We start from the raw sequence: 24,634 nt of genomic DNA on the forward strand, positions 1-24,634 counted from the left end.
GTGTGTGTGTGCGTGCGCGCATGGTGTGCACGCATGCACGCACGCATTTGTAAAATACAAATAAAAAGTACGTCACGGCATCACAGGTCCTCTCAAATTGTTGGTGCTGGCTCCCCGGCTATTGTGATTCTGTAGAACACTGTTGTTATGCAGAGTTGTGGTGATTAGACTCCATTAAAGCTATCGTCTGTATTAAAGCTCCTCTGGTTGTGGAAGCTCTGCTTCTCAAGGCTCTACATATACTGTATGTGTCAACCCATTCTGGACGGGAACCCCTTTTGGTGTTTTAAGCATTATTTAAAACTTTAGCTGTTGAAAAATAGCAGATCTACAAGCTCGTAGCGCGGCACCAAGTGCCGCGCTACGAGCTTGTAGATTTGCTATTTTTGAAAAATCATGAAAATGTGGCACAAATCTTTGAATATATACTTTCAGAGCGAACGCTTTTTAACTCAAATCTTTGCTTCTGGGGAGGTCCCTGGAACAACATATTTTCAGATGGGCGTCCGCTCCGCAGCCAAATACAGATAATTCTGGGGGTCCTTGACATGAAAAAGGTTGCACCACTGACATAGAAACATAGGTTTTCAGAAAACTTGTCATGATTTAGAAGACATTTTGTAGAATCGACCTCAGGTCTAAATGGGTTAAGATGGCCAGGGTCCACTTACTGAAATAAATTAATAGTTACCGTATGCAATAAAGAGGTTTTCTTCTAAACCAAACCTTTTAGCCGTGTGACCCAAAAAGGAAAATATGATGTCTCCCAAACTATAGCATAGTTACTGTAAAATAGCCGATCTACAAGCTCACAACACGTGGCATCGCGGCGCGTTGTGAGCTTGTAGATTGGCTATTTTCACTTGTTTTCTAACACTTGTTTTCTAATTTATGGAATTTCTTTGATTTTCTTTCTTTGATTTCTTCTTGACATTACGTAAAAATGTAATTTGTTTTTAATTCATGAAACGTTTTGCTTTTTTGAAATGTCCTGAAATAGTAATAAATAATAATTAAAAACAGAATGTAGGAAACAAAAAATAAAGGGACCCACAACAATGTGTCCATGACCCACAAATGGGTCCCGACCCTCTGTTTGGGAAACAGTGTTCTAAAGAACTAGTTCTAAATTTAAGGAAACACAGAAAACAGACAAAACTGATGACATTTTGATCTGGAAGGGCAAACCTCGTCAAAAAATAGTTACAGTATACAAAAATATATATCCATGTTCTCTGTTACAGTGGAACTCATTTATTTATTCTGATATTTTTCTCCTCAGCTCTCCACCAGACTGAATCACACAACACAACAGGTACACAGAGAATGCATTATTATTATTGTTGTCTCCACCAGGCCGAAGGTGTGTGTGTGTGTGTGTGTGTGTGTGTGTGTGTGTGTGTGTGTGTGTGTGTGTGTGTGTGTGTGTGTGTGTGTGTGTGTGTGTGTGTGTGTGTGTGTGTGTGTGTCCGGCACCGTTAACCTGGTCGATGCCAACCTTTGCACACACGCCCTGGATACCAATTTTTTAGAACGGCCTGTTATAGCGCCACCAGGAGGCCAACTTTTGTAAAACACATGTTTTTATATTACTCCTCCAGATTCTGTCCAAAAATCCTGCAAATCGTTACACACTATCTCTATAGTCATGTGCTCAACACAGATCTGTCCGATATTTCATATTCCATCCTGATTGGCTAACATTGGCTCTCAAAGTTTACAGGATTGGCCCGTTTTGAACAAAAAGCCTCAAATCATGAACGCAGCGTGCAATTTACGTGAAATCTTTCACAGATGTTCCTACTAGGCTGAGGAATATATCCCACCCTTTTCACATTGGCCTGTTATAGCGCCACCAACAGCTGGATTTTTGCAAAAAACATTTTTGGAACCAAATGCCTCAAATCATCCAATTGCCATCCAAGGCGTAAGAAGAAATTGCACCCTTTTCACATTGGCCTATTATAGCGCCACCAGGAGGCCACAACCTGACCTGCCCTGGTGGAGACCTGTCCTATTATAGCGCCACCAGGAGGCCACAACCTGACCTGCCCTGGTTGAGACCTGTCCTATTATAGCGCCACCAGGAGGCCACAACCTGACCTGCCCTGGTGGGGACCTGTCCTATTATAGCGCCACCAGGAGGCCACAACCTGAGCTGCCCTGGTGGGGACCTGTCCTATTATAGCGCCACCAGGAGGCCACAACCTGACCTGCCCTGGTGGAGACCTGTCCTATTATAGCGCCACCAGGAGGCCACAACCTGACCTGCCCTGGTGGGGACCTGTCCTATTATAGCGCCACCAGGAGGCCACAACCTGACCTGCCCTGGTGGAGACCTGTCCTATTATAGCGCCACCAGGAGGCCACAACCTGACCTGCCCTGGTGGAGACCTGTCCTATTATAGCGCCACCAGGAGGCCACAACCTGACCTGCCCTGGTGGAGACCTGTCCTATTATAGCGCCACCAGGAGGCCACAACCTGACCTGCCCTGGTGGGGACCTGTCCTATTATAGCGCCACCAGGAGGCCACAACCTGACCTGCCCTGGTGGAGACCTGTCCTATTATAGCGCCACCAGGAGGCCACAACCTGACCTGCCCTGGTAGAGACCTGTGCCCCGAGGGGCACTTTATCTAGTTATTGTCGTTGTCCAATGGATCCACTGTAGTTATTATTCATTCACAATATCTTGTTAATACTTTTGCATTGGTTGGTTAGATATTCATGAAACTTTCACTTATATATGTTATAAAATACATGCGATGCGATGTTGCGATGCGTTACCGAGACCAAAACCTACATTAAGAATGAATGACTTAAGCCCTAATTGATAGTGAAAATAGCAGATCTACAAGCTCACGTTGTGGGCTTGTAGATCTGCTATTTTCACTGTCTTACTTTATTGCGTTGTGTGCTTGTAGATCGGATATATATAGGAACAAGCAGGGGAAAACGTTGAAATATGGAAATAAGAGGTTAACGATATATTCCAGGTGTGGTATTGACAGTAATAAACACATACATTAATACATGAAGAAGAACTGTTGCTTTTTCCTCTTATTGTGTAATAATGTTCTGACCCAACACCTACTGTACTTCCTGTGCCTCAGTGTTCAACAGCACGTGTGACAGCGAAGAGTTCCTGTGTCAAAACAAAATTTGTGTCCCCAAGAGCTTTGTCTGCGACCATGACAATGACTGTGGTGACCACTCAGATGAGTTCAAGGAGTGTGGTGAGTGGACACTTCTCATACTGAATGAATATCGATATGAATTAATTTGGTCGCAGACCCCCATAGGAAAATATGTTGTGCCTAATGCAAGATCTTGTTAAAACGTTTCAAACATATCACAATGTCAAGCTCTACTTCCTGTTCCAGAGTATCCAGCATGTGGCTCCAACCAGTTCCGCTGTGCCAACGGCCGCTGTCTCATCCAGAGAGCGTGGGAGTGTGACGGAGAGCTCGACTGTCACGACCACTCAGATGAAGCTCCCAAGAATACTCGCTGCAAAGACCCAAGTAAGAAACACACGTCTCATGTGAGGTGGGGTCATTCCCCATACATATTATAAGTTGTGGAGAGATGGTGTCAATATTGATTGATTGATTGATTGATTGATTGATTATATTAGACAGAAATGCAAACAGCAGGAGTACAGTCAAACACTTGGTCTAAAAGGATAACAAAGCGTCATGTGAACTTGTTTCCATCAAGGTCTTATGTAGACAATAGAGAATACACTATTCTATATTACAAGGTAGGATATTGAAGATATCAGTCACACATTAAATAAATAAACAGATACATTAATAAGAGAACGTCAAACATCATCCATAGACATAACTATAGAACTGGCTTTTTGCTCTTATTCTATAATAATGGATTGACCTAAACAACTACTTCCTGTGTCTCAGCAAACCCGTGCCGCAGCTACCAGTTCATGTGTCAAAATAAAAAATGCATCAGCCAGAGTTACGAGTGTGACGGAGACAATGACTGTGGCGACAACTCAGATGAAGCTCCCACGAATACTCACTGCAAAGACCCAAGTAAGAAACACACGCACGGGTCGCACGCACACATGCACGCATGCACGCACACGCACGCACACGCACACGCTCTCTTTGCTGCTCAGTGTAGTGGAATAGATGGCTGTCAAACTCCTGTCTCTTACAGAATATACTGTACCTATATATATACTGTACATGTGCATGTCAGAACTACGGGTGTGTCTTTAAGAAATACCCACGTCTCATGTGAGGTGGGGTCATTCCCCATACATATTATAAGTTGTGGAGAGATGGTCTCAATATTGATTGATTGATTGATTGATTGATTGATTGATTGATTGATTGATTGATTGATTGATTGATTGATTGATTGATTATATTAGACAGAAATGCAAACAGCAGGAGTACAGTCAAACACTTGGTTTAAAAGGATAACACAAAGCGTCATGTGGACTTGTTTCCATCAAGGTCTTATGTAAACAATAGAGAATACACTATTCTATATTACAAGGTAGGATATTGAAGATATCAGTCACACATTAAATAAATAAACAGATACATTAATAAGAGAACGTCAAACATCATCCATAGACATAACTATAGAACTGGCTTTTTGCTCTTATTGTATAATAATGGATTGACCTAAACAACTACTTCCTGTGTCTCAGCAAACCCGTGCCACAGCGACCAGTTCATGTGTCAAAATAAACAATGCATCCGCAAGAGTTACGAGTGTGACGGAGTCAATGACTGTCGCGACAACTCAGATGAAGCTCCCAAGAATACTCACTGCAAAGACCCAAGTAAGAAACACACGCACGGGTCGCACGCACACATGCACGCATGCACGCACACGCACGCACACGCACACGCTCTCTTTGCTGCTCAGTGTAGTGGAATAGATGGCTGTCAAACTCCTGTCTCTTACAGAATATACTGTACCTATATATATATACTGTACATGTGCATGTCAGAACTACGGGTGTGTCTTTAAGAAATACCCACGTCTCATGTGAGGTGGGGTCATTCCCCATACATATTATAAGTTGTGGAGAGATGGTCTCAATATTGATTGATTGATTGATTGATTGATTGATTGATTGATTGATTGATTATATTAGACAGAAATACAAACAGCAGGAGTACAGTCAAACACTTGGTCTAAAAGGATAACACAAAGCGTCATGTGGACTTGTTTCCATCAAGGTCTTATGTAGACAATAGAGAATACACTATTCTATATTACAAGGTAGGATATTGAAGATATCAGTCACACATTAAATAAATAAACAGATACATTAATAAGAGAACGTCAAACATCATCCATAGACATAACTATAGAACTGGCTTTTTGCTCTTATTCTATAATAATGGATTGACCTAAACAACTACTTCCTGTGTCTCAGCAAACCCGTGCCGCAGCTACCAGTTCATGTGTCAAAATAAAAAATGCATCAGCCAGAGTTACGAGTGTGACGGAGACAATGACTGTGGCGACAACTCAGATGAAGCTCCCACGAATACTCACTGCAAAGACCCAAGTAAGAAACACACGCACGGGTCGCACGCACACATGCACGCATGCACGCACACGCACGCACACGCACACGCTCTCTTTGCTGCTCAGTGTAGTGGAATAGATGGCTGTCAAACTCCTGTCTCTTACAGAATATACTGTACCTATATATATACTGTACATGTGCATGTCAGAACTACGGGTGTGTCTTTAAGAAATACCCACGTCTCATGTGAGGTGGGGTCATTCCCCATACATATTATAAGTTGTGGAGAGATGGTCTCAATATTGATTGATTGATTGATTGATTGATTGATTGATTGATTGATTGATTGATTGATTGATTGATTGATTATATTAGACAGAAATGCAAACAGCAGGAGTACAGTCAAACACTTGGTTTAAAAGGATAACACAAAGCGTCATGTGGACTTGTTTCCATCAAGGTCTTATGTAAACAATAGAGAATACACTATTCTATATTACAAGGTAGGATATTGAAGATATCAGTCACACATTAAATAAATAAACAGATACATTAATAAGAGAACGTCAAACATCATCCATAGACATAACTATAGAACTGGCTTTTTGCTCTTATTGTATAATAATGGATTGACCTAAACAACTACTTCCTGTGTCTCAGCAAACCCGTGCCTCAGCTACCAGTTCATGTGTCAAAATAAACGATGCATCCACAAGAGTTACGAGTGTGACGGAGTCAATGACTGTCGCGACAACTCAGATGAAGCTCCCAAGAATACTCGCTGCAAAGACCCAAGTAAGAAACACACGCACGGGTCGCACGCACACATGCACGCATGCACGCACACGCACGCACACGCTCTCTTTGCTGCTCAGTGTAGTGGAATAGATGGCTGTCAAACTCCTGTCTCTTACAGAATATACTGTACCTATATATATACTGTACATGTGCATGTCAGAACTACGGGTGTGTCTTTAAGAAATACCCACGTCTCATGTGAGGTGGGGTCATTCCCCATACATATTATAAGTTGTGGAGAGATGGTGTCAATATTGATTGATTGATTGATTATATTAAATGCAAACAGCAGGAGTACAGTCAAACACTTGGTCTAAAAGGATAACAAAGCGTCATGTGGACTTGTTTCCATCAAGGTCTTATGTAAACAATAGAGAATACACTATTCTATATTACAAGGTAGGATATTGAAGATATCAGTCACACATTAAATAAATAAACAGATACATTAATAAGAGAACGTCAAACATCATCCATAGACATAACTATAGAACTGTCTTTTTGCTCTTATTCTATAATAATGGATTGACCTAAACAACTACTTCCTGTGTCTCAGCAAACCCGTGCCGCAGAAACCAGTTCATGTGTCAAAATAAACGATGCATCAGCCAGTTTGTCGAGTGTGACAGAGTCAATGACTGTGGCGACAACTCAGATGAAGCTCCCAAGAATACTCGCTGCAAAGACCCAAGTAAGAAACACACGCACGGGTTGCACGCACACATGCACGCATGCACGCATGCACGCACACGCACGCACACGCTCTCTTTGCTGCTCAGTGTAGTGGAATAGATGGCTGTCAAACTCCTGTCTCTTACAGAATATACTGTACCTATATATATACTGTACATGTGCATGTCAGAACTACGGGTGTGTCTTTAAGAAATACCCACGTCTCATGTGAGGTGGGGTCATTCCCCATACATATTATAAGTTGTGGAGAGATGGTCTCAATATTGATTGATTGATTGATTGATTGATTGATTGATTGATTGATTATATTAGACAGAAATACAAACAGCAGGAGTACAGTCAAACACTTGGTCTAAAAGGATAACACAAAGCGTCATGTGGACTTGTTTCCTTCAAGGTCTTATGTAGACAATAGAGAATACACTATTCTATATTACAAGGTAGGATATTGAAGATATCAGTCACACATTAATAAACAGATACATTAATAAGAGAACGTCAAACATCATCCATAGACATAACTATAGAACTGGCTTTTTGCTCTTATTCTATAATAATGGATTGACCTAAACAACTACTTCCTGTGTCTCAGCAAACCCGTGCCGCAGAAACCAGTTCATGTGTCAAAATAAACGATGCATCCCTAAGAGTTACGAGTGTGACGGAGACAATGAGTGTGGCGACAATACGCGCACGCACGCACGCACGCACGCACGCACGCACGCACGCACGCACACACACACACACACACAGTTATGAGAGCACCTCTAACACCTCTAAATACTTTCCAGGAAGACTTAATTGCGTCATAAACTTTTACCTTTACTTTTACACGATCAGAATCACATTCATCTAAACCTCCTCTGCTTCCATTGCTCTTCCCTTTCTCCTCCTTCCTCAGAGAAGACATGCTATGTTTGTCACAACGGGAACTGTGTCCAGGAGACATTGCTGTGTGATGGCAAGGATGACTGTGGCGACGGCTCTGATGAGCTCAGCAGCTGCTCTGTTGACGAGTGTCTGAACAACGAGCTGAGTGGCTGCTCCTCCCAGCTCAGTTGTAAAGACCTCAAGATAGGCTTCAAGGTATAGAATCAACAGCGCCATTTGACACAGATTTCACAAAGACACTGATGAAACACCTGGTCAGCATCACGCTCTGTTCCTGTCTCCTTACAGTGCACATGTCCCAGCGGCTTCCGTCTGAAGGACGATGGGAAGACGTGTTTGGACGTAGATGAGTGTAGCAGCTATCCCTGCACCCAGCACTGCAACAACACACAGGGCAGCTTCCACTGTCTCTGTGTGGAGGGTTACCAGCTCAGCCCTGAAGACCCCACCATCTGCAGGTCCACATCTGGTAGGAAACAGTGGGAGCTGAAAGCACTGAAGCACATTGGTTGTCTATTCCAAGAATAGCAGATATAACTTATACAAGCTCATAGCGTTGCACTGTGTGCCGCGCTATGAGTTCGTATAGCTGACAAATCTTTGAATATATATATATATTTTTTTTAAAGCGAACATTTTTAATTAAAATCTTTGCTTCTGGGGGTCCCGGGGTCCCTGTAACAAAATACTTGGGGGCCAGATACAGATAATTGTGGGGGTCCTTAACATGAATACTTTCTGTCGGTCTGTCTGTCTGTCTGTCTGTCTGTCTGTCTGTCTGTCTGTCGTCCGTCCGTCCGTCCGTCTGTCTGAGTTGGTTATTTGAATTCATTCATGAATCTTGTTGTTGTGCTTTTACCAATCTCTTTGTAACTGATATTTTTGTCTCTTTTAACCCAAAGAATATATATTCAAAGATTTGTGCCACATTTTCACGATTTTTTAAAAATAGCAGACCTACAAGCTCGTAGCGCGCTATGAGGACGGGAACCCCTTTTGGTGTTTTAAGCATCATTTTGAACTTCTATTGAAAATTAGCAGATTTATAAGCCCATAGCGCTGCACTGAGTGCCGCGCTACGAGCTTGTAGATCTGCTATTTTTGAAAAATCATGAAAATGTGGCGCACATCTTTGAAAATATATTATTTGAGAGCAAACATTTTGAAGATGTGGGTCGGGGCGGCGAATTACATATAATTGTTGGGGTCCTTGACATGAAATAATTTGAATACCACTGACAGGTTTTTTTTGTTTTTGTTTTTCAGAAAACTCATGATTTAAAAGACATTTTTAGAATCTGGTCTCAGTCCTAAATGGGTTAACATACATAGATACAGAGTTTGGTTTTATTGTCATTGTCTATTGTTGTATTGGCTTATTGTTTGTTTGTCTGATGTCACATGGCAGGAACAGGTATCTGTTTCTTTCTGTACTAATATTGTACTATTATTGCAACGTATTGGTCTAATACAATCTACGGTTGTAAATTATCATTCTTGGTAACTCTAGCATTTACATTGATTTCTCATCTCTATGTAGTTTTATAACTGATGCTGTGTTCATGAATATGTTCTGTCTCTCCCAAACAAACAAATAAAGCATTGCATTTTTTTAAGCTAAATGTGATGTCTAATTTTCTCTAGATGTGGAGCCCTTCCTCATCTTCACCACCCACAAGGAACTGAATAAGATGAACTTGAACGGCTCCAACCACACTGTGCTCAAACAGGTGAAAACCATTGAACATACTGTAACAACACATCCTATACACGCTTACATCCACCAACAATAACACATTCAAGCCCCTAATCAACTGCATAGACGATATTAAAACCTGGATGGATGAAAACCTCTTACATCTCAATGACAATAAAAGGGAAATCATCATCTTTGGACAACGCCCCACCCCTCCTGTCATCAACCTCGGCCCCCTCACTTCCAATATCAACACAGGCTGTTATTTTCGATAATATTTTTAAATTTGACAAGCAGATAAGCTCTGTTGTCAAAACAAGCTTTTATCACCTACGCCTACTCGCCACGGTTAAACCCTGCCTCCCCCTCAAACAATTTGAAAACGGTCATTCACTCCTTCATCTCCTCAAGGCTGGACTATTGTAACGCCCTATACTATGGCATCAACCAATCCTCACTCCGAAGACTCCAATTAGTCCAAAATGCTGCTGCCCGCCTTCTCACCGGACCTAAAAAGTTTGACCACATCACACCAGTCCTGATATCACGCCATTGGCTCCCGATAAAACAAAGCATTGATTTTAAGATCCTACTTTTTTACTTTTAACCCATTCAGGACAACCCTTTTGGTGTTTCTAAGGATTATGTTATACTTTAGCTATTGAAAAATAGCAGATCTACAAGCTCATAGCTCTGTGCCGCGCTACCAGCTTGTAGATCTGCTATTTTTCAAAAATCGTGAAAATGTGGCTCAAATCTTGATTATATATTCTTTCACAGTGAACGTTTTTAACTCATACCTTTGCTTCTGGGAGGACCCTGGAACTACATATTTTCAGATGGAGGTCCTTGCCATGAAAAAGGTTGAGCACCACTGACAGGTTTTTCAGAAAACTGTCATGATTTAGAAGACATTTGTATAATATGGTCTATAAGGTCTAAATGGGTTAAATCTCTTGCCCCCCCCCCCTCCCCCTATAGGGCTGAACGTATACAGCTATCACTGCTGACCGTGCCAACAACCTGAACCCTCAGAACAAGAGGTGACCGCGCTTTAGCGGTGGCGGCCCCAGAGCTGTGGAACAAGCTCCCCCCCTTTATTAGAGCTGCCCAATCCATCGAGATTATTAAATCCTTACTTAACCCATTTTGACCTGAGATCAGATTCTAAAAATGTCTTCTACATCCTGACAGTTTTCTGAAAAAGCTATGTTTCTAGTCGTCAGTCGTTCTTCGATTCTTCAAAAATAGCAGACCTACAAGCTCGTAGCGCGCCATTCGGTGGCGCGCTATGAGCTTGTAGATCTGCTATTTTTCAATAGCTAAAGCATAACAGAATGCTAACACCCGCCCAAAATGGGTTAAAACGCACCTTTTCTCCCTGGATGTTAATGTATTATGTAATCTGATTTTAATGTGCTTATATATTCCTATATTGTCAATGTATCATGTTTGCCTCATTTGCTATGCATCTGGTTCTACTTGATGTAAATTGCTTTAAATGATATTTGCTCTAAATGTTTTTCTTTCCTGTGAAGCACTTTGGTCAATTTCAGTTGTGTTAAATGTGCTATAATTAAAGGATGATTTGATTTGATACAATACACACACTGCTTTTGACATGTTGGAATGTATTCGACCTGTCAGAGACTAACTGCTAACTAAGTAACTGCTGTGCTGTGACAGGACTTGAATGGACCGTATGCTCTGGAATTTGACTACCAGCAGCAGATGGTCTATTGGACAGAAGGGTTATCATCAGGTCTCCCCACCAAGACGATCAGTCGTATGCACATCAAAGGCAGTGACGTCCAGGTCAGTGTGACAAATACACAGATGGGAAGTGAAGTAATGTCAGAAAATGGTTATACTTGTATTCAAAATGCTTTGTAATATCACTGTTAGACAGTGTGGTGGGAACTAAGTATTTTCACTCAAGTACTGTACTTATTAAACACTGTACGGTGCTTGTAATTATCTATATGTCCTAATACATACAACTCCACTACATCTCAGAGGCATATTTGTACGTTTTACTTATTTGACAGCTTTAGTTACTTTAGTACTTTTTTTTAGTAGTGTTCTTAAGTATTACTTTAGTATTTCAATCCACTGCATGCATTCCAAAGACTAATATTATACTTTTGACTCCACTACATTTCTAGGAAGGTAAAAGGTACATTCTGAATTAACGATCTATAAGCTCACACCGCGTCTACAAGCATGCTTGTAGATCAGCTATTTTCACTACCATTGATATTGTTTTGAAGGTGGTGGTGGGGGGGGGCTAAATATGAATACAGCAATGCATTGATACAAATTCCTTTTTTACACATTATACAGTATAGGCTACAAGTACATCAGTACTTTAGCTCAAGTACACATTTGACAGAGCAATTTATACTTGTAGTTGAGTAATATTTGACCAGGAGTATCTATACTTTGACTCAAGTACTGGGTTTGAGTACTTTGTCCACCACTGGTTACTAGTTACTTTGTAGATTTAGATTGTTATGATGTTATCAATAATAACATTATTTATTGAAAATATTCAACATAGTTAGAAAATAGCATATCTACAAGCTCACAACGCATCACGTCACAATGCATTGTGAGCTTTATAGCATGTATAGTAGACCTGCTATTTTCAAAGCAGTGCTGAGAGTTGTGCAAACAAGCAGTCAGGTTGAGTAGTGGCAGTTAATTAGTGCACAGACAATATGCTCTTTTTACAATATCCTGTGATATTAATATGTTGAACAAATGACTTACAAATAGAACAATAAAACATGGTGAGTTTATCCAGAGTGTATGTCTCATTGACAGGTCCTCCACACGTCACTCAGTGGACCAGAGGGTCTGGCTGTTGATTGGGTGGGAGGAAACCTCTACTGGAGTGACGAGGTGCAGCACACCATAGAGGTGTCCAAACTAAACGGGGCGTACCGAACAGTCCTGGTCAACACCGGCCTGGAGTTTCCACGCTCCATGGCTGTGGATGTACGCTACGGGTAAGTGTACTGTGGTGTGGTGATCATGAACCTTACACTGACTTTATCAACCGTCCTGAAACACCACAGATACAAGAAGACTGAATTACATCTAAAAGCTAAACGGATGACATTGCATCATATGTATTTGTTGTACCTCTTGCAGCACTGTTCATTTTGACAGCAAATTCTGATTTAGTCTTAGTCTTTTGAATAACACCATTTAGTTTTAGTCCTATTTTAGTCTTCTGAAATTGTTTATTTTTAGTCTTAGTCGACTAAATATCAACATCTTGTGGTCTTTTATTATTTTAGTCTTTTAATCTTAGTCTTAATGCAGTGTACATTTTTAAAGATTTAGTCTTAGGTGACATTCACACCAGAAAGCTTTGCTGCGATTAAAACGAATCCTGCTGCGCATTGTCAGAAAGTGCACTTCGTTTGGCAGGTGTGAAGGCTCATTTGAATCCTAATGCGTATCAAATAACCGCATTCTACTCCGAGCAAAAACGGGGGTTTCACTTCGCTTCCAATCGCACTTGATTACGATTCGGTGCAGGTGTGAATGCAATCCGCAGTAAATAAAGGAAATGAAGCAAACAATGTGGCGGGTGAGGAGCTGAACACAGTTGGAGACGGAGAAGGCATATTTTACGCAGCGCAAAGATGTCCCGTTACCGTGGATAGACGTGGTCGAATGAGGAGACTGAAGCCCTGATCGAAATTAGGACGAGTACATTAATCAATTGCTTAAAGGATCAGTTCGCCACTATAACATGGCCTTTGTCATGCTTTAGTATGATATCCGTTCATGAAAAAAATATAAATATTTTCATTTGGCGATACAGTGGCTGACAACGGCTCATTTAACGAGCCGAGGCACGGTGCGCTCATTTCCTACATTACCCACAGTGCATTGCGCGACAGACAGACAGGCAGCCCCAGGCCCCCAGGAAGCTGAAAGTTTCTCGTGTTGTTGTTGTTTGGAGTTGAAAGCGATAGAAGTAATAATAATAGCTAATATTTAGCGGTAGTAATAGTAACAGCAGTGCCCAGGCGGTGGCGTAACCGTCTGGGCACCCGACTGGTAATCCAGTCGCAGTGTGCCGCGGGTTCGACTCCCGAGCCCGACACGGCCTTTACTGCATGTCTTCCCCCATCTCTCTCCCGTTTCCTGTGCCTACTGTCTGTCCCTTCAAAAACCAATAAAAGGCGTAAGCCGCAAAAAAAATATCTTAAAAAAAAATAAAAAAATAGTAACAGCAGTAGCGGTGGTATAGTAGTTAGTAGTCTCTGGTAGTAAGTAGCGTAATAAAAGCGTAAAAAAAAAAAAAATAGTAACAGCAGTAGCGGTGGTATAGTAGTTAGTAGTCTCTGGTAGTAAGTAAGTAGCGTAATACTAGTGATTTCGAACGTGCGCAGCGTCGGACTCGAAATTCCACTGGGTGGCTTTGTTTTTAGAACTCGTTATGACGAAAATACAGATGCAATCGTCCAGCTGTACTGTACTCGAACCACTTTGGGTGTGCAGTTAACATTTCACCACCGCAGATATCTTCCAGTTCGACCGCAATCTAATGGAAGAATTGACGCGGAACATCATCATCGAAGCAGAACAGAGGTATGTCGTATTCCCCAGTGTAATAAACTAAAGATACAATGTTGTGTATGTACACCAGACACTGAATGAATGGCGATTGCATTACAGGAGACCACATGCATTTCCTTTCAAAATACATGGTTGTTGTTACACGTGGTCAGGGACGAATTATTTTCATGATCCTCATGGGGGCCCGTTCCCCCCCGCAGCCCCGCCTCCCCCCCACCGCCCGCCGCAGCGGGGGGAAAAAATAAGTTGTTGTTTTCACCGGTACTTTTAGATTGGTAATAAACACAGCGGTACGATATATGAAAGCATTTTATAACATTTTATAAACCATAATATGACAAACCTTGGATTAATTCTTCTGAAAACGAGCAGCACAAGGTAAGTGATTCACACATTCAGGCGGGCATATTATTATGTGTAGCTGCTGCCAGCTGCTGCTGACCAGTCCACTGCGATAAGCATTATGACAGAGACAGAGATAAAGAGAGAGAGAGAGAGAGAGAGAGAGAGAGAGAGAGAGAGAGAGAGAGAGAGAGAGAGAGAGAGAGAGAGAATTGATATATAAATATAATGCACTCGTCTCTCTCTCTGATCATCTTAAAGCTCACAAGGGCGGCATGATCATTGTGAACTTATGAGTTTGACTTTGGAGCTTGAATATATATTCGCTGGTGCGCAACACCTCTGAATGTCAGATAATTGCTCGTTTAGATTGACCTGCTTAAGCACCCATATTAGCATTTCAATGCCTGATCTTCATGTGTACAAGGGGACAGGCAACGCGGTCCACCCCCCACCACCCCCCGCCCCGGACAGACAGGAAAACAGACGTGTTAAGGTGTCAGACTTGGATGGTTAGAGCAGCGCGATTACATACAAAGTCAATGCAAGCGAGAATTGCGTGAACGGGCGCGACCTGATGCGGCACAAACGGGACGATCGAACCTTACTGGCCTACCGGCATGTGCACTGAAGCCTCTCCAACTGATCCAAAATGCCGCAGCTCGCTTGGTCTTCAACCAGCCAAAATTCTCACATGTCTCCCCCCTGCTCCGCTCCCTGCACTGGCTCCCGGTCGCTGCCCGCACAGAATACAAAACTCTGATGTTGGCATTTAAAGCAACCAAAGGTATGGCTCCCCCATATCTTGCCAGCATGATTGAACCCTACAAACCCTCCCGCGCACTCAGATCAGCCAACGCAGGGAAGCTGGAAGTACCCTCACTAAAAACGCCGGGACAACGCTCCACACGTCCCAAACTCTTCTCCCTTCTGGCCCCAAAACTGTGGAATGCACTTCCCGTTGCAATCAGAACTGCAGCATCACTCCCGATCTTCCGCCGTAGTCTGAAAACCCACCTTTTCAGACTCCATCATGGCCCATAGCACTTACCCTACCCCCCTTAGACAGCACTTCTTAGACTTATATAGCATTTGAAACAGACTTATAGCATGTCATGTAGACAGCACAATAAGTGCATTGTATGTAGTCATAGCACTTCATAGTATATATGTACAGCATAGTATAGCATATATGTGTAGTTTATATGTATAGTGTCATTATATAGATATGTTCTAGTTATAGTTTATATGTATAGTGTCATTATATAGATATGTTCTAGTCACGTTCTTAGCTTACGCATGTTTCGCGATAAATGCATTTTTACATATGTGATGTATTCCCATGCTTTTTGTTCTTGCCTATTGTAAATCGCTCTGGATTAAGAGCGTCTGCTAAATGCCTAAATTGTAATTGTAATTGTGAATATATATTCAGGTCCAATTCCTCATGGGGGCCGAGATCCCTGGTCCAATTCCTCATGGGGGCCCTGGCCCCCCGGCCCCCACAGACTCTACGTCGTTGCACGTGGTTGTTGTGATGTCTATAAATTAATTTGACATAGGCCTACCGAGTGTCTTACCTTCTTAGCTCTGGTCCATAGCCTTACTCTGCAGAGTAAAATAAGGCTATGGACCAGAGCTACATTTTTCCATATCAAACTACAAACCAAACATAAAAGCATTTAAAACCGGGAAAGCATCTGCATTTGAATTGGCTATTCAAAAATAGCAGATATACAAGCTCAGTGCGTCACTTGGTGCCGTGCTGCGAGCTTGTACATTTGCTATTTTTCAACATTTTTGCAAAAATGAAAAACCTTATTGTTTACCATATTGTCTCATGATTGGTCAGAGGCCCATAATTGCATAATACTTTATTTGATGCAGGAGCTGAGGTCTCGGTGGCTGTCTTCGACTCAAGAGATGAAGAAATGGCTTTCAAGGAACTCCCATGTATACAGTATATTATATAGATACAGTTTACTTTGTATGTTGCTGTTGTACACAATCTGGATTGATACATCAATGTGATCTCATTTTCAAATATTAGACATGTACTACTCTTAAGCCTTTACCAATATTGTTGTGCTTTTACTGAAGTACATTTTAAATTCTGGACTTTTACTTGTAACAGAGTATTTCTATATAGCAATATTGATACTTTTTCTTCTGGGATTCTTGCACACTGTCTGATTTTTGTAATCTGAGTAGAGGACAAACTTTGCCTGTGTGGCCTTGTTTTTTAAACCTTATGATACAGTACAATAAAACACATTCACTGAAATGAAGTCAGACTTATTTCCATTGTGGTCTTGTTTGTATAAACAGACATGTGAATGATTTGTATCACGGTGGCATTTGATGCAATATCATGACAGTTTGAGCCTCAAAGAGTATTAGGAATTGGTCAAAATGTATAAATACCATAAGCCTACATGAGATAAAATAAAACAAACTTGACATCAAATCAACTATATTTTAATAGTACTGATTTATATAAATCTACAAAAACAGGTCTATGGTTGAACTGGAAACTAACAAACTAGATGTACTATAGTCAGAGGTCACTGAGGCAGGTGGTTTTTCAGGCTTTCTGCATGAGGACACGTCACTGGAGCTGCTTCTGGCCAGGACAGGAGACAGGACAGGACAGGAGCAGACGCACATGCTGTGGTGAGAGAAGACGTAGAGTCAGTAATGGTGAAAGCACTCAAGGATTACTGGAATGGACAATTGAGTGTGTATGTACAGTATGTTTCATGTGATACAATACTGTTAAGTTTACTGACCAAATTAGTAGGTAGGCTAATTGATTATTATAGGATAATAAGCAGACTTGACAACCTGACTAGAAAGTAATGAACTTGGGGGGGTCATTATTCTGAATTGAATTTTAATTCACACAATCATGTTACCAAGATTGCTTTTTTCACCTTTAGAAATATTGTATGAATCAGAGCCTGTCAGTCATTAGATGATGCAAAAACACTGATCCACGCCTTTGTTTTTTCTGGGCTTGATTACTGCAATGCACTTTATTCTGGACTGCCAAAGAAAACAACTGACATATTACAACTTGCGGCAGGCCGGCAGCCAGAGTTTTAACTAAAACTAAGAGTGTCACGGCATTGGCTTCCAGTTGTTTTTAGGATTGATTTTACAATTATGTTACTTGTTTATAAAGCTCTCAATGGTCTCGCATCTGTGACCTTCCGACCTACATGACTGCCTGCCTAGATATGTCCCAAACCACCCCCTCAGGTCCTCACAGCTGGCTTGCTCGATGTGCCTAACAAAAAAACAGTGAAGCAGTTTTCAGCTTCTACGGGCCGACGGCGTGGCACAAACTCCCACTGTACCTTTGACAGGCAGCCTCTAGACATTTTTAAAGCACAGCTCAAGACCTACTTATACACTCTTGCGTTTAGATTTATTCATGTCCTCACTATTGCATTACTGCCATTTCAATGTTTTATGCCTTGTGTTTCTTTTTTTTCACCATTGCTCTGTAAAGCACTTTGAGCTGCATTGCATGTCATGAAAGGTGCTATACAAATAGTTGTATTATTATTAATCAGTGCAAGGCACTTTGCTTGTGTAATTTTTTGTACAATGTTATCAGTTTTATAGTATAGTTTGTTGATTACATTTGATGCAGTAATGATCTTTTTGAGATATTACAAAAGGTTAAAAGTCAATTCACTGTCATAGTGTGATTTACAGATACAATTCAATACTACAGTGTGGAAACTGTCTGTGACACAGTATAGTATAAATGGCAGTATATTTACTACATTTTACAGGACTTTGGTTGACCACTGGTCTTTGTAAAAGCATATATAAATATGTGAACCTTTATTGAAAATGATATTCCCTTGAGACGTGTCATCTAGTTTTCTAGGGGGTCAAACAAAATACAGCAAATACAGTAATGTGCTTTATGTATAAAGTTTGAGTTGAGTATGTATGGCTCACCATCAGTCCATCAAAGACATCTTCAGCTTCATCAGCCTTCTGTACCCATCTGGGCTGACCTAAGTGAATGGACAGTGGACACGGGTATAACACTTGAATGTTTACATTGCTAGCCCTGAAACATACGAGCCCATGCCCATGGCAAATGCATTGCTTCAGATGGCATGCCATACAGTTTTGAATTGAATGAATGAATAGATGTTGTTTGGACCGAAATGTTGTAGGCTGAAGCCGTGCCTAGCCTCTGACACTTATGTAAACAATACGGTGTGGCGACACACATATACACAAATAAGCTGTAAATACATTGAACACTTACCTCAATCTGAATGTCCCTCTTGGTCCATCGGGCTTCGGTTGCAACTTCCAGTTTATTTAGGCATCCTGAACGCATGTTCCCAGTAACACACACAGTCAACACTATCTGGGCAGAAAAACACTTTTCCTGGGCAGAAAGGTTTGCGTGGGCGACGCACTGGACCAGGGAAAGCTACTAGCTAGGTCGCTCCAGCAGGCAACAGTCCACACATCCACAGTGACGGGGACAAGCTGCTCTTGTCCCCGTCACTGCATTTCTTCCTCCGTATATGTCTGGTTCATATAACGACCCTAACGCAGATTCTGCCAATATGTAAAAAATTATAATAATCTCGTCCCAAAACTCCCCTGGAGCAGCTATACTGACTCGTTGTTTTCGTTTGTTGTTGTGTAGGCGGGGGTGTCCTTCGCTGCTAGGCTAGCTACGGCAAGCCTACCTGTCCATTGTCTCTGTAGTTTCTGACAGCCTACCGAGTGTCCACCACCTACGTAATTTTTGGACAAATACGTACATGGTGGACAGCTTTGGAAGTGCGCCCACAGAGCTGCAGAACACCAATCATAATAAACGGGCGCATTTTAGCATATATGCTAATGATTAAAAACACACAGACTAGGTTGAATAGTGGCGAAGTAGTCCTTTAAGGAAACGCATAAAAACACTGCAGTGTATTATAGCCTACACTACAGAATATTCTGTCTGTCTGTCTGTGCGTGCCGTAAACATGGAGTGCTGTCACTGTGGGGACTGGGGAGTAGGGACTTTAATCTCGATAAACTTGTAAACATTTTGCGCTGCTGTCTGTTAACTTATATCGGTGCGCTCAGCGCTGTTCCTTCCATGCCCAAAAGAACAGTGCGTGGCTGCGTGCGTATAGAGAGAGAGAGAGAGGGGGGGTCCAGTCCCAGACGGCACGACACATGCACTTTATGAGTATAATTTGAAATTTTGATCACCATAGATTTCACTGTGTAGGCTATAGTTTATGAATGGAACACATTGATAAAGGTCCCCCCTGCTGCGTTTCCAATAGCTGCGGATGACAATGTGAAGGCAAACCGCAGCAAATTAAATATGCAAGAAGTCAAAATTCTCCTCCCATTCGCATCGAGTCTACCGAAGTATTAGGTGGGAATGTGACCTTAGTCTTTTGAACAACACAGCATTTAGTTTTTAGTCCTATTTTAGTCATCTGAGTCCTATTTTAGTTGACTACACAACATAATTAACAGTCTTGCAGATCTAATTAAATAAAAGTCATAGACTAGGACTAGGATGTATCACATGAGTATATATATATATATATATATATTTATATATAGCCGATCTACAAGCTCACACAACACATCTCAACGAGACGAATAACGAAAACGTTATTTTGCCGATCGAGATGCACTGAGACAAAAATGTTTGAGAACCACTGTTGTACAGACAGTACTGTATGTGTGATTTGTTGTGAATAGTGACCTGACACAGTGTCTCCTCTGACAGCTACTTGTACTGGTCAGACTGGAGCAGCAACAACCCCCACATAGGGAGGATAGGGATGGACGGCACCAACAGGAGCATAATAGTGAAGGATAAGATCACCCAGCCCAGGGGCCTGACGATAGACTACATCAATGATCGCATCTATTGGAGCGACAAAAAGGAGGAAGAGAAAAGCATTGAGTTTGCCAACCTGGATGGAACCAACAGACACACAGGTAACACACACACACACACACACACACACACACACACACACACACACACACACACACACACACACACACACACACACACACACACACACACACACACACACACACACACACACACAGATTTTAGTATGGGGATTCAATGGATGCCATTTTTACAAATGTTTTGGTCAACACAAATCATAGAGAGCCAAATATAGCTGATCTACAGGCTCACAATGCGACGCGTTGTGAGCTTGTAGATCTGCTATTCTTGGTGAGTGACACCGTTGTGCAGTTAAATAAGTAAGGCATAATTCACGCACGCACGCGCGCGCACACACACACACACACACACACGCACACATGCACAGTTGCACACACATACACACACACGCAGCCACACACTCACGCACGCATGCAATCAGCCACGCTAGCACGCACACAGCCACGCGTGCAAGCACGCACATACGCACACATGTACGTGCACACACACGCAGTCACACACACACACACACACACACACACTGTGACGGCCCGAAATGGTCCCCGAGCCGTCTGTTCATGACAAGCTGTCACTCACCCCTGCGGGAACCGCCTATTGTGAAAAGCCCCGTTGTTTGCGCCGGTGCGAGTGCGAGTTAGCCTGGCTAATAAACCAGACTCAAATCACGTGTGGTATTTGAGTCTGGAGATGCTGTGTATGGATCTTGTTTCCTGGGGGGCGGGTTCAAACATTTTCTCTTTGTCGCAATTGGTCAGAGCAAAGGTCTCAAGCATTGAACGTCACTGTACCAAAGCCCGCCCATATTGCATACCGTGTCCCGATTGGCCACACCAGTTCTCTGGTGTAGGAAATGGGCGTACAATTGAGCCTCTCCAGACCGTAATCCGCCGGCAGGCAATTATTTTTTTGCCAACGGCTGATTCGGTCTGGCTTAATAGCCAGGCTAAGTGCGAGTGTGGAGGCAGACAGACAGACAGAGAGTGAGAGAGAACCGTCAGCGTTGGACCTGTCACTAGTGAACGAGCAAGTTAGCCCCTCATTCTCCGTGCCGTTTTGGTCCGTAATGTGGCGTAGCCTCGGGCGTTGTTCAAACCTGCAGAGCTACAAACAAGCATTCAAATGGACGACAATAACCCACAACTGACGATCCCCGCATCCTGGTGTGTCCCTTCTCCTTGGCTCAGCTGTCACGCACGGAGCAGTGCGGTGGTATTTGATTTCCCCTCTATTATTTCAAGAGCTTGTTTTGTTTATTATTTTGTTGTTTTGGAGACTAATTAAAGAGCCGCTCTGCTCGGACAGACGGACTACTTTCATAACATTTAGGCCTACTAACATTCACGTTGCGTCGGCGTTGCGTGGATCTGGAACAATTCCAACAGTTTATTTATTTATTTATGAACTGCGCACGGTAACTCACTAGGCTACAAATGGTTGTCATGAAATGAATTGACGCATGGTTTTGGTTGAAAGGTTACGGACGTAACCCCATTTCTTTGAGTGTTGTGACATTTATTTTTGTTTCCTTTGTGTTTATTTATGTTGGTTGAAATCTCAATATATAATAACTTGAGACTGAGTTGATAACGTGTGTGTGTTTTATTTCTTGGTGTAAGGGTTTACATTTTAATATGTAAGTCCTGTGTTGGTTTCGCCAGTGGTTAACCCAGATGAGGAAGAACTCAAGAAGGAGAAATAACATTTCTCTGGTAGACTAGATCTACCTGGCACCCCTAAGACAAATAACCATTAACTGCGGAAACCGTTACCACACACACACACACACACACACACACACACACACACACACACACACACACACACACACACACACACACACACACACACACACACACACACACATACTCACATACTGATACATATTTATCGTGGGTAACATTTTGATAAGACACTGTAATTACACAATTCCAGGTCCATTTTACACTCTCAGTGTTAAACGAATGCTCCAGATTTGACTGTGTTTAAGAACAGCTTTTTTAAATGTTGTCCATGAGTAGTGGAATAAAAAGTAATTAAAGCAGTAAGAACATGATTTACTTTAGTACACTTTACTAAAACATTGTATATCTTATTATAAATATAGTCTTATTACTATTTCATAATATTCTTACACTTTTGGTTTTGTGTGTCTGTAGTTCTGCGTCAGAACATCTATATCTATCGTATTACCCTGTTTGAGGAGTACATATACTGGACAGACAGGTACAACTCCATCTACAGAGCTCACAAGACTCAGGGAACCAACAACACCAGTCTCATCAGAACCCTGTACTATCCACGGGACATCCAGATCTACCACCCCTATCGACAACCTGAGGGTCTGTACCACCTACTGTACACAGCACTCTCATTATGACTCTGCTTAATGTTTTATGACTTCTATTAACTGTCTATCATTGTATTATTATCTGATCTGTTTTGAGAAGCATTACGTATACAGTATAAATACACCCTATAATAATAATAATAATAATGTGACATAGTAGTAGTAATAGTAATAGCACGATATAATCGGTAGCATAATCGGAATCGGCCATACAAATGCCATATTGGTATCGGATCGGTCTCAAAATAATACAGATTATTTATTCGGTTCGTTTCACCAGCAACATAAATAAAAAATTCTACATTTAACTTGTGTACTGATCTCATTCAGTAGTCAACGTAGTGAAAACGGACACTTGGAAAAAGAGTATAGGCTATTAATGATTGAATGAATATTTGGCTTTGGGCCAAGCCCCTATAGGGCCTAGGCTTGTTTCCATTGTGGTCCTCTGTATAATATCGGCAGATATGACCCTGCACATAATCCGATATCGGTCATCATTTCATAATCATGCACCCCTAAATAGTATTGTAACATAATAGTAGTAGTAGTAGCAGTATTGTATCATAGTAGTATTCAGGGCTCTCATATTCGTTACATGTGTACATGTTTTCCTGCAGTGTCTGCTCATCCGTGTCAGACCAACAATGGAGGCTGCAGTAACCTGTGTCTGCTGTCACCTGGAGGTGGCTACAAGTGTTCCTGTCCAACCTACTTCTACTTGGCAGCTGACAACAAGCAGTGCATGTCCAGCTGCACTGCCAGCCAGGTGATTCACCTCCAGTTCACTTGTGTTATACGCTCTATGACTTATATGTCAGTGTGTGCTGTCGATACACTACTAGTCATTCTAAAGATGTGTGTCGTCTCTCCCATCAGTTTGCTTGTAGGAACTACAAGTGCATTCCGTTGTGGTGGAAGTGTGACACGGCAGATGACTGTGCGGACGGGTCAGATGAATCTGCAGACTGCTGTGAGTAGAGACTCAGAGACTAAAACACTATCTTACTACATGTGTTTACACTGATTACACTTAGTATTACTTTGTACTCCAATGTCCTTTAACTGTTTCTGACACCTGCATTAAATATATAACTACAAATGTCTTCTAATTCATGACAGTTTTCTTAAAATCCTGTTTCTGTATGTCAGTGGTGCTCAAACCTTTTCATGTCAAGGACCCCCAGAATAATATGCATTTGGCCGTGGACCCCCATCTGGAAATATGTTGTTCCAGGGACCACCCAGAAGCAAATAATTGAATTAAAAATGTTCACTTTGAAAGAATATATAGTCAAATTTGCGCCACATTTTCACGATTTTTCAAAATTAGCAGATCTACAAGCTCGTAGCCCAGCACTCGGTGCCGCGCTATGAGCTTGTAGATTTGCTATTTTTCAATAGCTAAAGTATAACATAATGCTTGAAATACCAAAAGGGGTTCCCGTCCTGAATGGGTTTAAGGCCATGCACAGTGCACACACACATTTAGAACTGATGGCTTCCCCTGTTGGGCAATTACACAATAACTTTACACACAGTGTTATGAAACATGTCCTGTGAGTTGTAATGATTGGACTAAACAATTCATTATAGAAAAAAGCAGAGTTCCGGGCTGAGCCCTGATGAAGACCGGTATAGGCCGAAACATGTCGGTTTAATAACATTTTCCTCCTTTTTAATATTAAGTGTGCCTGGATCTCCGCTTTTTTCTATATGTGTCATCCCGATTGATCCAGGAGCACCTTTTTACTATTTTTATATTTTGT

Source organism: Electrona antarctica (genome assembly GCF_951216825.1).
Source record: "Electrona antarctica genome assembly, chromosome: 18".
NCBI classification, from domain to species: Eukaryota; Metazoa; Chordata; class Actinopteri; order Myctophiformes; family Myctophidae; genus Electrona; species Electrona antarctica.